This window comes from Carassius gibelio, chromosome A4, assembly GCF_023724105.1.
Source record: "Carassius gibelio isolate Cgi1373 ecotype wild population from Czech Republic chromosome A4, carGib1.2-hapl.c, whole genome shotgun sequence".
Taxonomy (NCBI): Eukaryota; Metazoa; Chordata; class Actinopteri; order Cypriniformes; family Cyprinidae; genus Carassius; species Carassius gibelio.
The window spans coordinates 10,981,421-11,002,278 of record NC_068374.1 but is presented as its reverse complement, the minus strand read 5'-3'; the positions used below and the strand labels follow the sequence as shown (position 1 = coordinate 11,002,278).

At 37.1% G+C, this 20,858-nt stretch overlaps 1 long non-coding RNA gene across 1 annotated transcript; it reads left to right on the top strand.

Annotated features, from left to right (window-relative positions):
* The first annotated feature begins 6,168 nt into the window (after window positions 1-6,168).
* LOC127970154 (uncharacterized) lies at window positions 6,169-7,045 on the top strand. The gene is made up of 2 exons (XR_008156539.1): window positions 6,169-6,260; window positions 6,364-7,045. It is a non-coding gene; the product is annotated as an uncharacterized LOC127970154 (long non-coding RNA).
* The last annotated feature ends 13,813 nt before the right edge of the window (window positions 7,046-20,858 follow it).

Below are 20,858 nucleotides of genomic sequence, written 5' to 3'. Positions count from 1 at the left end.
AATAAATGCTTAGGAACAGGAACCAATGTGTTTGAATCTGAGAGCTAAGGGGGGAGAGGCAGGGGGTGTAAATACCTGTGGAAGTTTGTTTTTTGTTGAAAGCATAGATGCTTACTAAAGAGAGAGATGTCAGTTTTGCTCACAACTCGCTAACTGCTCTAAACAGCAGACATAGTCTTCAAACAGCAGCTGTGAAGAGAGTGTGTTTTAAGTTGAACACCTGTCACGTTAACTGTTACACTGATAGCTGTGTTTATGGACCGTTATATTCTCCTGCTGGACAACAACGCCGTGAAAGATTAACTTATGAAAAAAGAAGACGCCGTTCATGTAAGTTAGCCTAATAAGAGCGAAGAAGATCACGGTGGCTGCTTGGATGTTATGGGATAGCCTGATGCCTTTAGAGGTTTAACCTCCGGCCAAAGGTTATCTTTTGGTGCTGTTTCTGTCTGTCTTTTCGAATAATTCGAAAAGTACTGTATGGATTTGGATGACATTTTCGGACAACATGGGTATAAGGACCAGATGACTACATTTTGGTGGTGATCCGGAACACGCGACATTTGAAATTAGTATTGCCTCAGTGACCTATAGGCTACCTTGACAGAGGTTAGTGCTCACCGAGTGCTTTTCTAGTTATTGAATATTTTTCCACCGCTGGTTGGATTATAACTTTGTGACATGATCAACAAAATGATGACATGGCATCGGCAATGATGTGAAGTTACAGAGGATAAAGTTACAGCTAGGAGCAGGGAGGATCAGGGGCAGGTAAGCAAAGCTATTTAAAATATCGCCTGTTAATTAGCATAATGCTATTTGAATGGACCTCTGAGAGGAAGTCCTGCCCTGGCAGCTGACAAGTGCTTATATTGTGATAGCCTAGCCTCTTAATGTTTAATCTGTCACTGTTACTTATCATTCTCCGGGTATTTTCTTTTCAACGCCAGTTCGACCATCTTCTTTCCTCGGCTTTGTGCCATCTCAAACAAAATTTGTGTGAAGTTAGAAGGGTGAAATCGCAAATGTAAAAACCGTCCTGCGACTCGCGAGGATGCCGCAAAATCAGCTGTGTGTGTTCACCATGGAAACAGTAACTTCACTGTGCAGCAACACGGTTATTTTTTGTTAGGTAAAACATAACAAGAATACAGTAATGGATGTTACTGTACTCATGCTTTGTTTCACTAGGGCTTTTTGCAGTTACAGTACAAACAACTACCATTTTCCTCAAGGATGACTTGAATGTGATGAAAATGACGATAACTAATTTTTGACCAAAAATGCAGTTACTGCCTTTTTGCTTTGTAGGGCAGTGTAGCCTAATAACATCATGCTCGACTATTGCCTTCATTGAAACCCTTTTGATCAAGCTATAGCTAAATATGTTTAACGTGAATTCTTGTTGAATATGCAGTTATATGCATTACATGTCTCTGTGTCAGACTCACTCCTCGCTCCAATCAGAATCACTCTGCTCCGCTCATACTCTGCTCGGCAGCACGTCTCTTTCTCAGACTTGCTCCTCGCTCCAGTCAGAATCACTCAGCTCTGCTCATACTCTGCTCGGCAGCACGTCTCTTTCTCAGACTTGCTCCTCGCTCCAGTCAGAATCACTCCACTCTGCTCATAATCTGCTCAGCAGCACGTCTCTGTGTCAGACTCACTCCTCGCTCCAGTCAGAATCGCTCCGCTCATACTCTGCTCGACAGCACGTCTCTGTGTCAGACGCGCTCCTCGCTCCAGTCAGAATCACTCCACTCTGCTCACACTCTGCTCAGCAGCACGTCTCTGTGTCAGACTCACTCCTCGCTCCAGTCAGAATCGCTCCGCTCATACTCTGCTCGACAGCAAGTCTCTGTTTCAGACGCGCTCCTCGCTCCAGTCAGGATCACTCCGCTCCGCTCATACTCTGCTCAACAGCACGTCTCTATCTCAGACGCGCGGGGAGGGTTGAGCCCTGAGTGGAGCGTAGGTATATGTTAAATAGAAAACCAATTTTCATTCAAACAAACCGATGTAAATTACAAATTTGAGTTAATCGATGAAATCTATTTTATCACCCAGCCCTACTTGCTTTCATATAATTTAATAAAAAAAATGCAGCTGCATTTTAATGCAGGTGTGTAAAATATGCGCAAGATTTGCACCGATGTGTGATGCTGGATGTGCAGCATTTATTCTTTTTTTTTATCTTCATTACAAATCTTGTTTGGTTTTATTTTGGATAATTGCATGTAAACATAATTTACATTGTAATGCATATGCAAAATGTGAATTAATATTAATATTCAAGTGTTTGTGCAAAAATTATTAATGCGCATTAATGACAGGGAGGTGTGGTCTCATCACTTAAAATTTTTTTTGATAATGAATTTACTTAAAATTGGGGTCTCTCACATTCATTAATATATCTACAGAAAGCTTGAAATGTCTTTTAAATGAAAACTAAATCATTGTGTAATCTGTGAATGTTGTATTTCTCATGTCGGAGAGAGCCAGCACTGTGAATTTCATCTTGCAGCCGACAAGAAAACATTTGTTTATTAATAAGTAATTAAAATGTCTAATTTTACACAATTATTAGGCTACTTCTGCATGTGCTTTGTGGCAAACTTAATGCATGTGCTTGAGCGCGGAATATATTAAGACTTGATTATGTAAATTTAATATAAACCTCTGATTAGTTGAATATAACAAATGAACAACTAGAACTAGAAAAATCTTACGTGGCGTTTTTTTAGTGTATAACCAAAACAACAAGTCCTATATAAACCTGCTCAGCAAGTTTGAAACCCTCATAAGAAAGAGCAAGAGATTCACACATTTATCTTGAACCCCCAGAAGCAATATATAACTACCCCAAAAAACCCAACCCCCTCCAGCTGAACTGAATTCGGTCTGTTTTTTGGCTGAAGGAGCATTGTGTTTGCATGTTACTGGGCTGAAACATGCATGCACTCAGCAGCCCTACTCTTTTTATTCATTATTTTCTTGCAGCCCATATTATTATTTTCACAAGACCATAATGATAATAACAAATTATCAATTGATAATTAATAATTATTTTACAAAATTAATTGTTATTTGTGAACAGTGTTTGCGGAAGGCTTTAAGACCAAGTGCAATCCCTCATCAGCTGCTCCCGCCTCAAAGTGCGCAGGACTCCGCTCACTGATGCAGCTTCACCGTCTGCGGTTTGATTTTACTAAATCAGATTGAGCCGAATACAACTTATTGATCATGAGCCCAATATTTAGCAAGGCAGGAAAACATTAATTCTAACGGAAGGAAGACGAGCTAATTTCATTGAGCTAATGCTGTTAAATAGAGAGAGACACAGAGAGAGAGAGAGAGAGAGAGAGAGAGAGAGAGGGAGGGAGGGAGAGGGAGAGAGAGAGTCTAGGGCTATTCTTAAACTTGGAGCTCATTATATTGAAGTACAAATCCAAACACCAGAAACGTTATGCATTTTATGAATAATGAAATGTTACTAAAAGTATGGATTTTATTTATTCACATGCTGTATGGTTGAAATAATATTTTAGTTCACAACTTTAAGTTCCAATGTTTAAAAAAATGCTTTATGCAATTTTTTTAAATGCACATTTCCTGTATAAAATGGGACAGCAACTTTTATATCATTGTTAAATCTTCCACAGCTGAGCAACGCGGAGGCGGATCTGTGCCAGAGCACATGAAGTGAATGTGATGCACAAAGTCAGTTTCAGATGCAATGAAAAAAAAAAAAAAAAAAACTGAAAAGCCTAGACTAGGCCCAGGCTTTGTTCTGAAATATATAATAATTATAATTACTGTTAACCCAGAGTAACACATTTTAATGACTTAATCGCCTATTTTCATTTGATGCATGTTTCTTTTTTTTTTTAAACACCTTAAAAAATAAATTAAGTTTGTGAGAAGAAAAAAAATATATATAATGTTATAATGTACCAACAGGATATTTTTAGTTCACTTCACTTCACAACAAATCCTTTAAATTTAACAAATTTATCAGAACAAAACAATAATTAAAAATATATAATTCTAATGGATAAATGTAACTGCAGTATATAATAATATAGGCTTAGCTATAAACAAAAAAAAAAAAATAACAATTTAAAGTTAAGCATAAGGTAAGGTTGGGCTTTCTCATCCTCTCACTCGGGACAAATCCAAATGTTTCCATATTCGTGATGTTTCCCATTTGAAGCTTAACTATTATTCATGAGGTAAAATAGTCTTTGTAGTTCAGTTCAGTACGCGTGTTTCAGTATCGATGGAAAAAATTATTATGAACAAAAAAATGCCCATGATCCCAAACACATCGCCTGGTTAACGAAGAAATGGCTTCGTAAGAAGCTTTTCAAGGTCCTGGAGTGGCCTAGCCAGTCTCCAGATCTCAACCCCATAGAAAACCTTTGGAGGGAGTTGAAAATCTGTGTGCCCAAAAACATCACTGCTCTAGAGGAGATCTGCATGGAGAAATGGGCCAAAATACCAGCAACAATGTGTGAAAACCTTGTGAAGACTTACAGAGAATGTTTGACCTCTGTCATCGCCAACAAAGGGTATATATCAAAGTATTGATATAAACTTTCGTTTTTGACCAAATACTTATTTTCGACCTTAATTTGGAAATAAATTCATTAAAAATCGTACAATGTGATTTTCTGTATTTTTTTTGTTTTGTTTTTACATTTGGTCTCTCATAGTTGAAGTGTACCTATGATGAAAATTACAGGGCTCTCTCATCTTTTTAAATGGGAGAACTTGCACAATTGGTGGCTGACTAAATACTTATTTTCCCCACTGTGTATATATATATATATATATATATATATATATATATATATATTAGGCTTCATATTTATTTACTGTTTAATAACAATAGCATGCATATGATCCTTTGTGTAAAGGTCTTCTTTTAATCTTTGATGAGTAGACTGTAGCCTAAGACTATCCTACATTTTGAAATTAATTCACTGTAAAAAAAATTCACTGTTTAACTTCCTCCTCTTATCTCATTTTACAATTACATTAATTTCACAATTCGTCCCTTTGTGCCACCTGGCGGTAGTTTTGCAAATGATTTTAACACGCGACTGAATTACAGTTAATGCCGCGGCAGCGGCACACGCAGGGGTATTACCCATTTAGGTTGTCCACATACTGTATGTATTTCAAAATTGTGTCTAGTACTACATAAATTACAAAGGTTTAATTGGCATCTTTATTTCAAACGACCCGACCGACCTGACCCGAATATCATAAAAAATATTTTTGGATGACTCGTAACTGCGAGTAACCACGGGTTCTCGAGTCAAGAACAGTTTCTGTCAGACGCGTCCGATTCGAGAACCGAGGAGCTGATGATACTGTGCATGTGTGATTCAGCGTGAAGCAGACTGACTCACTGTGCGTCTGAACCAAACTCTTCTTTTTTTGGTGATTGATTCTGAACTGATTCTGTGCTAATGTTATGAGCGCGGGTAAACAGAGGGCTTGAATGAAGGGCAATCTGGTGAAACGTAAGTTAATTTAATAACAAATAAATCATAATGGATTATGTATAGTAAGTGGATCATGGTTTCTGCACTGATGACACCTAATTTATTAACTTTATATCTTCAAGACTTAAATTGACTCCTAATTTATTTACTTTATATCTTCAAGACTTAAATCCTCATGCACATTATTGCTGTTACTGTATTTGGGTGCGTTTTTGCAAAACTTAATTGTAAACTTTTCATGATTATGAGGTTTTTAACTGACTAAAGTTATGATTACTGACTTTATATATTTTAATGTTTGATGAGACTTGACACCATTTCGTCATCGCCAATGATGTCAATAAGTTGAGCGTAAAAGAACAGGTGAACTGGTTTTTTCAACCAGTTCATTGAATCGAACCATCCGAAAGAACCGGTTCGTGGAAAAGAACCAAACTTCCCATCACTATAAAGTATGCGCATCTGTAATAAAACATGCCTCACAGAGCTTTGGGGGATATGGGGTTGGGATAAAAGTCATGTGCAGTTGTGAGTCCTGCTAATAAGGAAGTCATTTACTGAATGACACTGTCACTCTCATTAATAACTGAACTGTGTGTGAATTCTACTGTATTTAGTCCTTTGAAACAGGACTGACTATCTTTCTCAACAGAAGCTGTGATTGTGGGTGGGACGGGAGGTGATGATTTCTCCTTTAAGTCTGCCTCCTACGTCACAATTAAGAAGGTCAACGTTACTTACAGTGAGGTGTGTTTTGGTTTCATTCTATTGTAGCATATTTATTCCTACTATTTTTTAACATTTTCAATTCTTTTTTGTTTGTTTGTTGTTGTTGTTTTTTGCCTTTTAGACAGCACTGACCTCAGTCCAGGTGATTTTCAACTGTGGCCACATGATTAAAGTGGGTAACTTAACAGGATCGAAGAATCAAGAAATTAAGTTTGATGACTATGACAAAATTACTTATGCAAAACTGTGGCCAAATATAACTGGTAACAGATGTGGGGGGTTTGAGTTTGTGGTTGCAAAAAGCAATGGAGTCACGACAACATTATCTGTGAAGTGTAAGCAACTGGGTCAGCCTGTGTGTTTGGATGTGAAGTCTGGAAAGATTAATGGCATTACAGGCAGAAGTGGAGATGAAATCGATGCTCTGGGCTTCTACTTCATTTAGTCTACAGCTATGCATACATAAAGGTTACTGACAGAATCCAAAATATCTGCACAGCAATCATATAATCTTAATATACACATATGATTTCATGCCTAAATGTTAAGTATCTGATTTGAATCAATCAATATCACTTTAAACATTTCTACTATCAATTATTACATCTCAGGCTCTTGTATCCATACTAGGCAAAAAATAAAACATAAATGACAAGGTAAAAATATCAAATGGATGTGTCAGCCAGAAAATATCGATAATAATTTGTCATTTATCATTTATCTCTCTCTTTGTAGCATTTTCTGTTCTTTCTCATCTATTATCTTCATGTATTGGTACAATGTCAATAAAAAGTGTAACTTGATTTGAAAGGGTTTGACACAAATCTCACTGTTTCTTAAATAAGATATTTGTGTATTGTGCACAGACCTTTTGTCTGGTTTTGTGGGTAAGGGATGAGGCAAGGACTCAAGAGCAGTGTTTAAAGGTGCTGTAGGGAACTTTTGAAAAAAATATTTTTTACATATTTATTAAACCTGTCATTATGTCCTGACAGTAGAATATGAGACAGATAATCTGTGAAAAAAATCAAGCTCCTCTGGCTCCTCCCAGTGTCCTATTGCCATTTGCAGAAAGTCATCCGCTCCCGGTAAGAAACAACCAATCAGAGCTGCGGTCCGTAACTTTGTTTGTGTTCAAAATGTAGAAAAATGTATATAATAAGAGAGTACACCATGAATCCATTTTCCAAACCGTGTTTTTAGCTTGTCCTGAATCACTAGGGTGCACCTATAATAAGTGTTTATATTCGGACTATTTTAGATTGCTTCAGGGGTACCGCGGCGGAGTAACCCAGTACCTTTGTGATTCATCATAGACATAAACAGAAAGAAGTAGTTCCGGCTACGATGTTCTTCTGCAAGACGCAAGCAGTTCTGTTTATTAACCGCTAGAGCGTCAAAAGTTACCTACCGCAGCTTTAATGGGTTTCAAACAAACACACAATAACTACTTTGTAAGAGAAAACAGACCAGTAACAAGGTTCAGCAGGGCTGAACACAAATATACATTCTGCAGTAATCTGGCACAGGACAGAAAAGACGGGACTGTGTCTGAAACTGGCATTTTACTTTTAATTAGAGCAGTATTTGAGAAAACACTTAAGATGTCTGAAACCATAGATGACATTATCAAGTGCACTCAATGATGAGTGTACAACTGATGTACACTCAGCAGCTAGAGAATACCCATAATGCACTGTGATGGTCCTGTCAATTTAATTCATGTGTCTTGCCAGAAGATGGTGCCTGCATCTGAATCATTCACTCATCCATTTCCCAAACCTCTTGTCCAATGTGTGTACAGCATAAAATCATACAGGTATGCATTTCAGTGAAATTGATTATTAATTAGTTTGAATAAGGTTTGCACTTGCCAGTTTGCAGCTGGAGCTGCCAGTTTGCGAAGTAAATCAAATGATTATTAAAAAGCAAGCACAAACTCAGTGTCTGAATTCACACATGAACCCTTTTAATAGCCAGGTTTTCATCCCATTTTTAAGCACAGATCACGACTGACTCTGCCCCCAGAAATAACGTAATGACTTATGGAAGAGATTATAGAGGTGAACATGCTTGGGTAATTTATATGGTGTCCTTTCTAATCATATATGGGGTCGTATAATCACACAGACCCTGACACTTTTACTCTGAAAAAAAAAAAAAAAAAAAAATGAGACAAGAATATATGTTTTTTTAATGATGGTAGATGAGCAGCAGGCAAGCAGCATGAATGTAGTGAAGACAAGGCTAACAGGAGGGTTTCTGAGATCTGGGGCTTTTTTATTAAAAAAAAAATCGAAAATGTACATCTGAAATGCTAACTTGTGCAGCGATGTAAAAGGCATATTTTTACAACAGTAAACAACCAAATTCCACCCCTGATCGCTAAAGGAAGTTATTATAAACACTCGATCGGGGTTTAAAGTGAGTTTTGAGTAAAAGTGTACTGATAATTTATTAAATTGTCTGATGTAGCTTGATGCTATGTTAGCTCTAATGATACTAATAACAGGTGCATTTCTTCTTCATTATGCATTTCTGTCACAATAATTCACGTAAGGTTGTAAGAAAGTGTTTTGTTGTATTTTTATAGTAAGACTTTTGATAAATAAGGTCTAAATGCAAAGAGAGACTGAAGTGAGATAGCAGTTTAGTGGATTGTAAAGCTTGAAATAACCACAACAAAGGCTAATAAAGGTGGAATAAAAACAAAAGAATAATGATAACAGAATAATACGGATAATGTGTCATACTTGGTGGAGGTGTGAAAGACACGTTTGGTGAGAACAATACAACAATGAATCGGGGAGTTTTCAACAGTGAAACATACACAAAGAGCACAGGAATGTTTACATGTGAGATCTTACAGAGATGACAAGGGCCATAAATCAATCTGATTAGCCTTCTCTAAAAACACACATGACATGGGTGTATATTTCATAAACTTCACAGTTTTACAGATTAGATTATGAAATTTTCATATGAAGTTTTGAAAGACTTGTGGCTTTAGCTACACTATGTTTTTAAACTTATATCCTACATCAACAATTTTTTAAATACATTTAAAAAATTTTAATATTTTTATTTTTATCTTTGAGCTTATATAAAAACAAAAATATATATAAAATATATAAATATATATTATATAAAAATTTAAAAATGGTAAGGGGTTAAAGGAATTTTAAAATAGAAATTAAAATATAGGCCTAATATATGAAAATATTGACATTTTGCATATTAATCCATGTAGCCTACCCCCCTAAAATAGGCTACCACTTTTAATGCCCCGATGAAAAGTAAACCACAATTTCTTTTGAATAATATAACTCATAACTAATATAATATAAATAATACTGCATACCTTTTAAATGTGTCCAATCTAAAATATGGTTTAATACCATGTAGCTTAGAGAAAATATAAGCACAGGTTCAGGCACAAACTTGACATTTATCTTGCTTCGTTCATTCGTTCTAGAAATGCACATAACGTCATAAATACCAAACTTACATCTGTGAATATTACATATTAAATATTTTAACTATAGTGTTTTTCATTTTCCGTGACTGAAGCAGTCAAATCTAACACATCAGTGAGGCAAAACTGACGTCTATTTGCGAAATGCGCTTGTTTGATAACTTGTGGTTAAAGCGCCACTCAGCAGTCAAAAGCTGCAAATGCACTTTATTTAGACGACACAGAGGTAGAAGGGGCGTTTTGGATGTCTACCTACTGTATCAGTCAACTCTTAATCACAACAACACAGAATGGTTGAATAACAAGCTAAATGGAATTAATAATTTAACATTTCAGGGACACATGTCTATTTCACAGGATTTATAGTATGGTCTGCACATATACTTCAGATGGGTCTTTTCAGTTCAGTTCAGTACAAACACATACAAACAAAATGACTACAACATCCATTACATAATCACTGTTTTATATATATATATATATAAAACGTGTCAGCTTTAATCAGAAGTGTGATTTAGTGAAATCCTCTGGTAAAAGTGTTTTATTACCAGAAAATGAAGTAGTCAAACCTGTTCATAAGAAGAGGGCGTCCCAATATTCATGTCTATATAATGTTATTAAAATATATTACAAGAAACATGTACAACATACTTTTCCAAACATGCACTGCCCAAAAAGGGAAAAAACAAAATCAAGTACTGAGTGTTAATGCACTGAGCCTTTAATGTAGAGAAATCATTATCTAGAACACCCCCCTGAGTGATTAATAGATATAATATCATGTGTTCAGAGGAACAGTAAGTTGGGTATTCATGCTCAGTGTAGTTACTGTATGTAACTGTGGCACAGGACTGAAACTCCAACTCAAAGAGTACAAACGTACATTTGTGTTGTATTTCTTTATTTTCTTTTACTATTGCTGTTTAATCTTATGTTGGTTCTGTATTGTCATCATAAGTAGTAAAGATCTCCAGTGGTCTCCATCTCAAGGTTTTTAATAATGTTAAGAGAAAAATTAATTTCCTAATTGAGTAAGTGTGTTAACTCACAACAGAGTTCACTATCTTTAAGTAATGGACAATGTAATTTTCCCAGATATAGAATAATCTAGTAAGTCACTACTATAAAGTGATATTGTTCAGAGGTTTATTGAACATTTTTAGTTATAGTTGGATGTAATTGGTTTCATTCAAATTTGATGAAAGTGCCACCTATTGGTCAAAAGTTATAAACAAATATTTTGTGTTTTTGAAATGTTGTCAAATTAGCTTTTTAAAATATTTCCCTTTGAGTTAGTTTGAGTGAACATTAATAAGGTCTGCAGTTTAAGCCTTGAAAGAACAAACAACTCTAATAGATATAAACTAATCTAACACATAAGCACACACTCACACGTTCACACAAGAAAGCAGAAAGAAAGAAAATGAGGAAAGAATGAGTTTTAAGAATATAAAATCCCATGTTTCTAGCAGCATATCTTAGACCTGAATAAGCATCAATCATTAATTCAACCCTCACATTGAGTTTTCAGTGATTTCAGGTGTTGACTGAAAGATGGAAGTTGAGTCCTCTATTCTGGTCAAAGTTTGATGGGGGGAAAAAGACAAAGTAAGAAACAGCTTTGCAGCAAAACTTAATTAGAAAACATGATTATTGACGGAAAAGAAACAAAGAAGAAAGAAAAAAAAAGTGTGAATAGATGAGCAGCAGGCCAGGAGGAGGTATGTGTGATACACCCTTATGTGATAACAGTTTAGTGTTTATGTGATGTGCGTTTATGTGATCACATGCAGCGGTTATAAGAATTTCAACTTTTATTGTGTAGGACAATATTAATGTAGGGGGGAACCAAAGAAAGCAGAACCAAAGTGCGGGTATTGTTGCACTGCGGTGCCTAGATGACGGATGCCTTACTCTTCTCTCATACTAGCTGTGTCCCAAACTTAAGTGCATGGACTCCTAAGTGTGCATTTGAAGTGCGAATGCATCACAGAGGCGTGACGAAGGGTGTCCCAAACCTAAGTGTGTGGACTCCCAAGTGCGGCTGTGAAGTGCGTTTGCGTCACAGCGTCACGATGTAAGCTGTCCCAAAGTCAGAATGCACACTGTGAAGGGCACACCTCCGCGTCAGCTGTGTGGTTTCATCGATGGTATATAATGAATTTTTTGTAATGCTTTATGTTCATAATCATTAAATGCTATTAAAATACTGAGAACAATAAACACACATTAACATGTTCATAATTTTATGTATTTAATAAAATGTATGAAAAAAAACAGAAATAATAAAGATGTAAACGGCATCACCCTTTCAAACTCGCTCGCTCCAGCTCTCTTTTCCAGCTCGACTGTTCTCCACATGGGATTGTGGGAAATATTGCTTACTATACTGTACACTCAAAATCAGAACTAATTGTGGGTAAAAAGTAGTGGATGAATGTAGGGAATGAAGTCGTCCACTCACAATTCGGACAGCAGTACAAAATGGCTGACACCCGATATAGTGAACTATATAGTGGATAGGGAGAGGTTTCAGACAGAGCAGAAGTGTATATCTTCGCACCCTACCATATCCCAAAATCACTTAAGCGCAAATGACGACGGTTTTATTTTCAAAGAACACGGCAGGTGAGATTCTGTGGAGGACTTCATATTGAAATGTAATTTTTCAATTACACTTAGTTATTTAGCAGACGTTTTTATCCAAAGCGACTTACAGATGAGGACAGTGGAAGCAATCAAAATCAACAAAAAGAGCAATGATATATAAGCGCTATAAGTGCTTAGTTAGGTTAACAGAGTACACATAGCAACCCAGCAAACATGCGGGCGCGGGCTCACTAAACCCACGTGGGCCCCATGTGGGTTAGCCCATGCGGGTCCACAGCGGGTTTGCCCTTTTGGGCCCCCATGATGGTTTTCACACGAAACTCGCTTAGGGCCCCCTGTGGGTTAGCCCATGCGGGGCCCATAGCAGTTTGGTCATTTGGGGTCCTATGGGGATTTTCTGTGGGCACCCTGGGTTTTTTATAATATATGTGTGTGTTAAGTGTATATTTATTATGTATTTAAGAAAAAAAATTTATGTTTTCATATTGAATATATTTATATATAAATAAATGTTTGTATTTATATACATGATAAATGTAAATATATTATGTAAACTGTTGGAAACTCAGAAGCGAAGACCAGGAGACTCTTGGGTAATCTTCAGCAGGATTCTTTTATTGAGAACGCTCTGCATGGCGCTGTAGTCATCAAAAGTCTAACTAGTCATTAATACATTGTAGTTTATATACATTTCAAGGGGGTGGGATACACAGAGGTGGAGACAACCTCAACAAAGCATGCAAATGCAATCAGGAAAGTGCCAGACACTGGCATTTTCCCAGCCTTGATCTAATCATCATAACAGTGTAATTTAAATACAGAGGTGCCTGATAGTATCACCCATACCTTCACATTATCATAGAAACCAAGGCACAGCTGTGCCTTGAGTTTAGCAGGCACCTTTATGTTGGGACCTTCCCCTATATTCAGGATGTGCATGAAGACAAAAGGTTAATGTCTCAGTATGTACCTTGTGTTTTTACATTTTGAGGTTTCAAGCAGACCAGGTTTCTATTACATTGGAAACTAGATTTAACATAGTACAAATTTGTAATCCCACAAAACAAAAACATTTAATTTTGATGCGATTAATAGCGATTAATTTTTGGACAGCACTAATAGCCATTAATTGTATATATATAAAAAAGAAATTATATAAATTTTTGTTTACATAATATATGTGTAGTGTGTATTTTAAATATGTATATTAAATGCACACACATACAGTATATATTTATATATTCTTTACTGTAGGCCAATATATTTACATGTATATACGTTTTTATATTTATATTCTTATATTTTATATATAAATATATTTAATATATAAACATAACATATTTTTCTTAAATATATACATGCATGTGTTTGTATTTATATCCATTTACATTTAGTCGTTTAGGTCGTTTTTTCAATTATAAAACACTAGACAGAAACTTAGACATCATAAGTGATTTATTTGAGCACTAGAAAAATAAAATAAGAATAATTTGAGTAAGAAAAATAAGAATAATAAGAAGAATAAAAAAGGTTTTATTTTAAAGCCAATAATAGAGAATCCTGAGATTGCTAGAAATGCAGCATTTACTATGAATTACGATGCAAATAAGTGCTGATGTGCTGATGGCCACTTACACAGATGGTAATAACACAAATGTGCCATAAAGTAAATAATCCACTCTATCTATTCATATAGACGTGTTCACTTTGATAGCCGTGATCACTCAGTAATAGCGAGCTGATTTCTTATGCTGATTTGCATTCAAACAGATGGAAATCAAGCAGATACATTCACATTCAACATAAAACACACTCTCACATATATAAAAACTGTCGAAAAATAAAACAAACAAAGATTCCGCCTCCATCAGCTGACAGGTGCGTCAGAGCGTGTCACGAGGGAGCGCCAAAATTCAAATAAACTATCTTTTGCCTATCTTTCATTCATTCTTTTTTCCGGTGGATCATCTCATTCTGTTTGTGACACTGTACGCTGCAAAACCATGCCGTTTTTTTATTACCAAGACGCAGTTTCCGACCGTGAGTCATTCCATAACGGATGCAAACAGTTCTGTCGCTGAAGAACTGAAACGTAAACAAAGGAATTATGATCCATATTACAACGTTATTGCTTCGTTGGGCTAAACGTGCTTCATGAGACGTCGTTCAGAGGACCCTTACCTTTCTAACTAAACTGGGATTTACAGCTGTGGATGTGTTTATGACTCCTTATTACGACGGATCTGGTATGTACAGCATTTCAATTGTTCATGTTTTTATGTGTCCTGCTTACACAAATGTAGCGAATACTGTCTTTATAAGCTTTCCATTGAAAAACAGCAATCTGTCGTCGATGCTTGAGGCTTAGATCTTTATAATGATACATAGATTGTCAAGATTAAATTTGTCCCATTTCATTTAATCTATTCATAAACACTGACACGTGCAAGTTGAAAGGCGTTCAGGACTAGGGCGTCGGGGTGCAGGCTAACAGGTTAAATGCAGTACACGTAGCAAATTTTTTAAATTATATAATAGGGCTGCAACAAACAATTTTTGATAGTCAAAACGATTATTAGAAGGATTAATCGACTGATTATTGATTATTTCACTGATTAATCAATAGAATTTGATCGATTATTCAGCTCTTGCAATACTGTTTTACATAACAAATAAAAAAAGATAGTCTAAACACTTCAGCTTTGGGAAATATTATACAATTATACAATTAATTTATACAATAAATATATTTGACACAAAATGAGATGACAGAGAAACCTTCTTATTTACCATTTAATTACTAAATGAAAATTAACTGAAGGAGACATCATTCGGTCCGTGTAACGCTTTGCAGTTCTTTGTTAAATTTGCACCATCAAAATTAACCAAATGAAAAATTGGCATCAAACTTTCATTTTCCATTTCTTTGGAATAATTCACAAATGGATAATTGTTTCTCAGTTTAATTTTCAATTCTTCAATCTTCGGTTGTTGCGTCCGAGTCTGATTTTTGAACGAACATAAAAAAATTACTCACTGATCTGATTTTCCATTTCTCTGTTTTGCTCGCGGTTGGACCGTACCAGTTATACCGGGGGGTAGAGGGTCAGGCTATACAGAGCCGGCGATTGCTATAGGCGAACTAGGCGGTTTCCTAGGGCAACAAATATGTTGGGGCCGCCCTCTAGGGTCGCCGTTATGTTACGTTAGGCAAGTGCGCAGTTGATGAAGAAAATTAAGCGGCCTAATAAACCCAGGGCTTAATTTATGCCGATCCGGCACCTCATTTTGAAGGATCCCCCTCGTCCAGGGACGGCGTTTTAGTATGGCAGACCGAGAATAGCCAGATATGTGCCATGAAAAACTATCCAAAATTCATAACTCTATTATAATTCGTTATTATTATTTTAAATCACACGGTTTTAGAAATATTTAACCAATGATAAGTATTTAAAAGAGCTTGTAAAACTTCGTAATGCCATTGAATCCTTAAGCTCTCGCGAAGCCTCGTCACTTCACCCCGCCTCCACTCAGATTGACGCGCTCTTGCACAGTTTGGAGGAGACAGATCTCCGCTTATTTGCAAAGCAAGGGTAAACAAATAACTTTGAATAATACAGCATTTCTTTACTAAAACACTTTGTCGGAAAAGGCTATTTTTTTTGTGTGTTTGAAGACTGGAGAAGTAGTTTTTTTGCCATCTAGCCAATATATTTTTGTACATTTAAAATATCCTGTGCATAAGTGCTTAATCGTTTATATCATGAGATTTTGGCCAAGTGTATTAAACTGCAAAAAAAAAAAAAAAAAAAAAAAACCTTATATCATAACCTGTAAAAGTTGATAATGGCATATAATGCGCTGCACTTTCCTCAGATGCAGACAAACCCCACAGATCTCCTCATTCGCTGGGCAAAGACCTTGTTAACTCAATTTGAGCTTGTTTTTCATATAGCCTGATGTTAATTGCAAGTGTCTGATACAACACCAACACTGACGACACAGTTAATTATTGATTTGTTCCCCCATTCGTTCTTTCCCCCCCCTGTATTTTAGTAGAGTGTGGCAACACCCATCAGACAACATATAGTTTGTATTTGGTTGCTTAAACTCAACAAAGTATGGGAAATAACTCCTATATAATACTCATGAGTCAGCTTTACACGCACGAGCCTTGGATGTGACTGTGAGGGCACATAATATAGCCTTTGGAGCGCATGAGTACCAAATGGCTTAAAATTATAAAAAAGGTGTGCAAATTATTACAAATTTTTATGACAATACAACAATGACCTAATTAGTCAAGTGACTGTTCTGTCAGCTGTCCTGAAATGCGAGTGAGTCTTGTATCGCAGCGTGCAGGTCACTGATGCGCTGATGAGAAGTTGATCTGAGAGAGTTCATGGATTCAAATGACTGATTTAATCTTAGACTTTGTGTGGATTTATTTTATTATGCAAACCTACAAGCTATGTTGAATAAATGCGGGAATTTCCCTCATTCTAACCTTGAAAGCAGCGATTAAAACCATGCGACACATAGTCCCCCTCAGAAAAGTTTTTAGGCCTGGAAATTGTTGTTTTAAAATCGCATGGCATTTCCATGTTATTCATGACCTTACAGACCCTATAAAAGCAACTGATGCACGCTCTTAATCACTTAAACTGGTCCACCAATGTGATTGCGTGAGTGCTCTGTTACCTCTCCCTTCTGTAATCGCGTGCCGGCTCCATTCCCCCGCTTTGTTCCGGGACCTTGTAATTTACAAAATAAGCACTGTACGTATTTGTGACTGACGTCACTTCCTGTTTGTTGTTGGCATCTGTACGCATTTGAGCTCTGTCACTATATTCTTTTTATTGACTATTTTTATCTTAAAAATCAATTTTATACACCATCATTTCCGTTTTTATAACATGTGAATATATCCTCTATTGTATTCTACAACAAAAACAATCAGAGCGCCTCGTTATCACTAGTTTTATTTTGATCTCCTGGGTCCGCTATTAGCTTATAGCCCATTAGCATCAACGGCGTGGTTGCTGTTAACTGCGCTTACATTGCTAATACTGTATTTACACACATTACCATTGCTGTACTCACTTTTACTTGCTTAAATGGCGGATGAATGTCTACCTTTGATTGCAGATGAGGACACGTTGAGCTGGAGGCAGTGGAGAAGCAGATTCGCGACCTGGAGGTGAGACAGGCCCAGCTAAGAGAGCAGAAATCCTCCCTGGAATCATCCCGGGCTGACGCTCACAAGTCCGGGGTAAGTATACAGAGTGCTGCTAACAGTCCTACCACGTCTACTCTGTGTGTTTTTCTGCACAGGCCCAGTGCATCCTTCACTCCGGCGCCGGGACACCACGGACCCTGGGTGCATCCACAGTGGAGGACGCGAGCCAGGCCCCCCTCCGGTCTTCGAGATCTCCACCAAGAACCGCTTCGCTTCCCTCCGCGAGATGGGACGCGATGCTGTGATCATCGGAGACTCCATCGTCCGACACGTCCATGCTACATTAGCCGAAGGTAAAGTGCACACTGATTGTTTCCCTGGTACTCGTGTTCTCGATGTTTCTGCGCAGATACCCGCGATCCTGAAGGCCGACGAGAGCCCCAGAGCGGTCGTGCTTCACGCCGGGGTTAACGACACCACGCTGCGGCACACAGGGACACTGAAGAGGGACTTCAGCAGCCTGATCGAGATGGTTCACAGCACGACACCCGCTGCGATTATCATTGTGTCAGGACCATTGCCCTTGTATCGACGAGGACATGAAAGGTTTTGTAGACTTTTTGCTTGAAATGAATGGTTGTTTGTCATGGTGTGAAGAACAGAAACTGCTATGTGTTAGTAACTGGAATCTTTTCTGGGAACATTCTAGTTTCGCGCTGACGGTCTGCACCCCAGCAGAATCAGAGCGGAGCTCCTCTCAGACAACATCTCCAGGACACTTCGCTCTATGTGACTAGTAAGACAATTCTCAGATAACTATTATGATGAGTTTTGTTCCACCCGCTTAAATGATAAAAGTACTTGTGGTGTACAATCGATTAAGACTGTGTCTGTTCCCCGAATAGTGAGGTCAAAATATACATTTAATGTAGGATCTAGAAAAAATCTTATCGTGATTAAACCAGAAACATGTAAAGTAAATGAACAAAAACAATTTTAAAGTTTGGGCTCATAAATATTAGATCACTCACAACCAAAGCAGTTATTGTAAATGAAATGATCACAGATAATTGTTTTGATGTACTCTGCTTGACTGAAACCTGGCTTAAACCAAATGATTATTTTGGTCTAAATGAGTCTACTCCACCAAACTACTGTTATAAGCATGAGCCACGTCAGACTGGTCGTGGCGGAGGTGTTGCAACAATATATAGTGATATTCTCAATGTTACCCAGAAAACAGGATACAGGTTTAACTCATTTGAAATACTTCTGCTTAATGTTACACTGTCAGACACGCAAAATAAATCTAATGTATCTCTTGCTCTGGCTACTGTTTATAGACCACCAGGGCCATATACAGAATTCCTAAAAGAATTTGCAGATTTCCTCTCAGACCTTCTGGTTACAGTTGATAAGATGCTAATCATGGGAGATTTTAATATTCACGTTGATAATACAAATTATGCATTAGGACTTGCGTTTACTGACCTAATAAACTCTTTTGGAGTCAAGCAAAATGTCACCGGGCCCACTCATCGAAACCAAAACTAGATCCTAGGTCCTCTTCTATTTTCAATATACATGTTGCCCCTTGGTAATTGTGACGAGTGGGGCGGGGCCGAGAGACGTGGGAACGAGGTGTGAGACCAGGTGTAGTGATTGGAGATGAGCTGCACCTGCGCCCCACCACCGGTCTCGAGTCCCACTTAGGAGATGGAAGGATATAAAACTGGAGCGACGACCATGAAGGACGAGAGAGGACCGGGCCTGGGTCTTATTTTATGTTTTGGTTTTTATTTTGTGCGCACCAGTCGTCTGTGAGGGGCTGGTGCGCTGTTTTGTGTTTATTTTTGTATTATTAAAATGTCGTTTGATTGTGCGCCGGTTCCTGGCATATTACCTCATATTACCCCAATTTTACAGTCTCTGCACTGGCTACCTATTAAGTTCCGTATCAGTTACAAATTATCATTACTTACATGTAAGGCCCTAAATGGTTTAGCTCCTGTGTACCTTACTAGCCTTATACCACATTACAATCCATCACGATCCCTAAAGTCACAAAACGCTTGACTTTTGGTAGTTCCTAGCATAGCAAAGTCCACTAAAGGAGGTAGAGCTTTTTCACATTTGGCTCCCAAACTCTGGAATAGCCTTCCTGATAATGTTCAGGGTTCAGACACACTCTCTCTGTTTAAATCTAGATTAAAAACGCATCTCTTTCGCCAAGCATTCGAATAATGTATCTCTCAAATTGTGAGTGTAGTTGCATCTGATCAAATGTGCATTCGTATTCTTTAGCTTGGGTTAAACTAATTAATTTTACTTTGTTGGAACAGCTGCTATGCTAATGATGTCTCTATTTGTTTCTATGTTTTGCCACGGGATTTACATCCTGTGGTAACTAGGATTTACACAAGCTCCAGTCTGGATCCAGAACACCTGAGAAGAGATGATGCTAACCCTGAATCAACAAACAGAACTAACAAATATTGCTACAAGTGTGACTACATCATATAATAATCGCTGTTAATATTGTTCATCGTCTGGCTGACTACATCTTGTATAAATTTTTCTAAAAATTCTGTCAAACGTGCACAAACTGAGTCACCACTTATAAGCTATTACTAAATATTGTAGAAACATAATTTTCTGTAAAGTTGCTTTGTAATGATTTGTATTGTAAAAAGTGCTATACAAATAAACTTGAATTGAATTGGAATAACTTTATGAGAAATATTAATGTAATTGGGATAATTCACCTTTTTAATAGTTTATTTATGTTTTACATTATTGCATAACAAATTTTATTACTTAACAAATCACAACTACTGTTACTATCCATACAAATCAGAATGAGTTCCTTGGAGTGACCTGCCAGTGGCTGGCTGGAAGAGACAATCAGCTGCCAGTTGGGATCACGGCCATTTGTGCGCTTTTTTCGTGATAAGCCTGTGTAAAATGCTTACAAATGAAAAGACAAGACCCATGAGAATATATAAATGATCATAAAATAATATATTTCCTTGTAGAGAGAGTGGAAGAGAACACGTTAAACTCGGAGCGCTCTCGCAGCTGTCTGACTGAGTGGCCAGTGGAAAAAACAATCAGCCCCCAGTTGGGATCACGGCCATTTGGGCGCTTTTTCTTGATAAGCCTCTTTAAAAAGATTACAAATTAAAAGACAAGACCCATTACAGTATATTAAATTATCACAAAATAATATATTTCCATGTAGAGAGAGTGGAAGAGCACTTTATTTGGTATAAACCAACCCCAAAATATTGATCATGTTTCACATTAATAATTTCACTAGCTAGGACCACGCCACAAACAAGCTATGCAACTG